At 40.7% G+C, this 4,446-nt stretch overlaps 1 non-coding gene across 1 annotated transcript; it reads left to right on the top strand.

The window, feature by feature from the left end:
* Nucleotides 1-1,238: 1,238 nt before the first annotated feature.
* On the top strand, nt 1,239-1,366 carry LOC150059898 (small nucleolar RNA SNORA51). Its single transcript, XR_016536507.1, has one exon. It is a non-coding gene; the product is annotated as a small nucleolar RNA SNORA51 (small nucleolar RNA).
* Nucleotides 1,367-4,446: the final 3,080 nt, after the last annotated feature.

Below are 4,446 nucleotides of genomic sequence, written 5' to 3'. Positions count from 1 at the left end.
ATTGCTTTCAAAATCATATTCTTACTCACCCACTTTCTCTAGTCAGTTATACCACTTTCCAAAGGCCCGTTTGAATACTAATCCATTAATAAATTCATACGTTGCTTGGGAAATCACTCTCACAAGACAATCACTTCCTAAAAACCCATCTGGTGCATAGGGGACCAAAGTTCCAACTCCTGAACTTCAGGGGACTTCACACCATACCTGGAAAACACAAAGCATATTCTGTAGAATACATAAGTAAATACATTCAGTAAAGAGGAGATATCATAGATCACATTGTACTGCTTACCCTTCTGTCTTTCCCTATGAGGATATGAGACCACATATAGTGAGAAGCACAATTTTATTTGTTTCCTCCTTGTCTCTCCTCACACGGTATCTTATTCACTTTCATGTTACTTGGTTGGTATTAAGAGCTCAATGTTTTGTTAAAACAGAGTAGCATGGTGAAAAAAGAGAAAAAATATTTTTGCTCAATTGTAGAATTGCTTTAGGTTAGATAAACACAGTAAAGAAAAAGGAGGATTTGCTCAGAAAAGTTCAGCACAGTACCCATAAGAGAATGGGGAAATGGTCACAGTTCACAGACATCGATGTCACCAATGCATTAGTTACAGGATAACTGTTTGAGTCTTGAGTAGTCTGCTTCCAGTTTAAGTGGCTGCTTGTTTTCATATTCCGTGTGTGTGTGTGTGTGTGTGTGTGTGTGTGTGTGTGTGTTCACAATCCTTGCTTTGGGGCTTCTCTGCAGTCCCACACTTGTAAATCTACACACTACATTCAATTCTTTTTTGGAATGATGCATATGGGATGGAGAACTATGAAGCAAATAGAAACACAAGACTTAAGTACATAGAACACTATAGACATTATCAATAATAATTCATACATCATAAGCAAGAAACTGGATATGGTATTATATCAAATATAGACAATGCCATCTATATTAATTCAAATTATTCCCTTCAAAAAAATTATTGCATACACATGTAATAAAATGGTGGTCTATGATAAAGGCAAGGTTGAAATATGGGGATAAACAATCAAAATGCAATACATAGGATAAAAAAAAACAAGACAGGAGGAAGGAAGGAGGATGTTTTTCTTTGTGTAGCAATAATAAAGTGTTTTAAATTAAGATGTATTATTAACTCTGTTTTGCACTCTTAAAAGTACATACTTCATTAAAGAATCATTGCTGCTTTAGTTTTAAGAGTCAAATACTAACCAAAGGTCTCTGGGTGCTTACCACAGGCTGTGTTCTTACACTGTCTAGAAACAGGAGGCAGAGTAAACCTAGCCCACATACACCTCAGCCCAGGCCCTGTGCCTGATCTGTATTGTGAATGGAGAGACATGGACGAGGGGACAAAAAAAAAAAAAAAAAAACCTAACCAAGTGCATCAGAAGAAAGGGAAGGTAGTCTTGTCTTGCAGACCATAATGTCCAAGAGTAGAATTTAGGCCCAGCTTATCCAAGTCTTAATTATACCTTCTCCGTCTTTGTCTTTATCTGTATTGGTTGCTCTGTACAACAAAACTACTTGAACATGAGGGCTTGAGAAAAGATAGTTGATGTATAGGTTAAATAGAATCTAAACTTTTTTCCCCTTTTCCCCATAATTCTAGTTAATATTCATTTGTCTTGATTGATGATCTACTTAGGTAAAATGCACTCCCTGAATCAATTACTACAAAGTTCAACATTTTCATAAGCAAATTGTGGGACATTCCTTTCAGACTAGTTCTAGAAGACCTAAATTCTCTTTTATACCACTCATCCCATTAAAACTTTCCCAGTGTTGTATAATTACCAACAACAAATTCAAAGCCATTATTTTTGCAGTTGATTCATCACATCTGAGAAGCTCACAGAGGTAAAGCTGGTCTTGAAAGAGAAGACAAAAAAGGTGACTCATGGCCATGTGGCTATATTTTAAGAATGCTGTAAATTCTTCCTGCCTAAAATATCTTTTCCATCTGCTAACTACAGCCTTAAACTCCAATTACACTGCAGAGATTTATTGTTTAGGGCCTTACTTGGGCCTTCCAAGCTCCTCTCTGGAAAAAAAAAGTTCCATTTTGCATTTGTCAGTTTTTAGCACTAGATTACCTTATCATATTGATGATAAAAGGAAGGCAACAGTGATAAGGAGTCCCTCGGAGAAAAAGTCAAGTTTCTTAGAAATGTTACAAAGGTCAAATCTGGAAGCTGTGTGTCCAGGAGGGTAGGAAAGAGCAGCAGACAGAAGATACAACCCGTCTGATTCACAGCCAGATGCGGTGGCTCATGGCTATAATCCTAGCTACTCAGGAGGCTGAGATCTGAGGTTTGTGGTTCAAAGCCAGCCCAGGAACAAAAGGACCTGAGACTCTTCTCTCCAATTAACCTCTAAAATAGGAGAAGTGGGGCTTGGCTCAAGGGAAGGGCAGTAGCCTTGAGCTGAAGAGCTCAGGGACATCACCCAGACTGAGTTCAAGCCCCATGACCCACAAAAAAAAAAAAAGATACAACCCGTCTGATTCTCAATTGCTCTGTGAAACATCACTACACTGACATGTACTTATTACATTTTAGAACACCTACAGGAAGATGTTCAAGCATCACAAGTTCCATGATAGAGAAATACTTATAGAATGTCATGTGCTCTGGTCTGCAGGGACATGATCATGAGAATGAATGTCAGTCTCCAAGGCCACCCCTGCAGTATTTCTGTCATCTAATAGCTAACAAAGAAGTCTATAGTAATTTAGCTGACTTATTCTGATGAAACAACAGTGTAGATTTCCCCCAAGTTAATGCAGTCACAGAGTCAGAACACAAACCCGCAGATAGCCTTCCATTTGATGCAGGGGAAGACACTGGCCTTCCTTCTGCTGTTCCAGTTTTGAGCTAATGACAACTAAGTTGATTGTTTCAAGGCCCCTGTTTTCCTAAAAGGAATTATAACAATGAAAATCCCACCTAAAAAAAAACTAGTATATAGAAGAAAAAAGAAGAGAATAAATGAGAAAAACAAGGAGAAAGGAAAGAAGAAAAACATTTAAAATTGTAACAATGATTCTCTATGGAAACAGAGTGAGATGTGATGAGGACAAAAGTGAAAGGAAGGAAAGGAGGGAGGGAGGAAGGAAGGAAGGAAGGAGAGAGAGAGCAATTTCTTTTTATTGCTGCTTCAGTTTTGTTTACACTATCATATATTCATAAATTCGTTTACTAATTTAGACATTAGTAAATCTAGTTCTTGGTTCTACTAACATTTGTTCTCACATTTGGGATTCAACATGAGGAAAGAAGACAAGGACCATTCCCACAGATTAGTTAAGTGCTAACCACACAGAGAAAAGCTATATCCTATAAATGTCTCCTCTGTCTGATTTAATCTGAGGAATAATGCTCAAGTGATATAAAACCCAGCTGAACAAAAAAAATGCAAAATACTCCAATTCTTTATTCCATCCACTTTTCTCCCCCCCCCCCCCACACACACACAAAAGGAGTGAACTACCGCTGTTCTTGAAAGTGTTCTGTTGATACAGGTCGGTTAAGCTGCTCATTGGCTAGGTTTCCTTTGGTAATAAATGGTTTTCTGGGAGGTTTGAGTTAAAGCTCTTATGTAAATAGGGCTTACATAATGTTCTTTTAAAACTTTGGAGACAATCTGCAGCAGGCATTCGAAATCTGTCTATGCTGCAAATGGCATCCGAAAACTGACAAGAAATCGTCCCAGGGATGCTTTTAAGACACCAGGAAGAAACACAGTACAAGTTTCTGATTAGTGTTTTGTTTTTATTTATATATATATAAACAAATTTCCATCGCTGGCAGAAACTGCTCAAGAGGTATGTCTTGAAGCTTATAAAAAAAATGCCACTAGTCACCGGGCACAGTTTCGGGAGCGCACGGGTGTTAGTCTTTGTGAATCTCCACGGATTGCTGCGGGCGCTGAGGGCAATGCTTGCGGTCTGCCCGAGAGTGCGGCGGCGGCGCCCTCCCCGGAGTTTCCACGGGGCGTCATCTCGCGGAAAGAGGCTAAACTAGTATCGATTTTTCAATTTCTAGGTGGAGTAGCCATTTCGAGCAAAGGCACTCTGGGGGAGGGGGGGTGCGGGCAGGGAGGGGCCTTCCTCGGAGTGGGGGAGAGGTGGCTGGAGACGGTGGGGGACCCCTCTCGGCGCAAGGAGCCGGGCTTTACCGTCGTCGTCACCGCAGCTACGACATTTTCAGTTCGGGGACCTTGGAAGAGAGGCATCTTTCCGATAAAACGGAGCCTTTTAAGACATCATTTGTGTTCCTTAGGAAGGCAGGGCGAACTTTCTCACGTTGGTTAGCCCTTCACCATTTTCACCCCGCTCCTTCGCCTCCCCCCCTCTTCCCTCCCCCCCTTACCTGCCCCCCTCCATCTGATTGCTGCCCCGGGACGCCGGAGCCCAGGAGCGC

The sequence above is a fragment of the Megascapheus bottae genome, chromosome 8 (genome assembly GCF_031878675.1).
Source record: "Megascapheus bottae isolate mThoBot1 chromosome 8, mThoBot2.hap1, whole genome shotgun sequence".
Classification (NCBI taxonomy): domain Eukaryota; kingdom Metazoa; phylum Chordata; class Mammalia; order Rodentia; family Geomyidae; genus Megascapheus; species Megascapheus bottae.
Note: the sequence above shows the minus strand (reverse complement) of the source record. Positions and strands in the feature narration are given on the sequence as shown.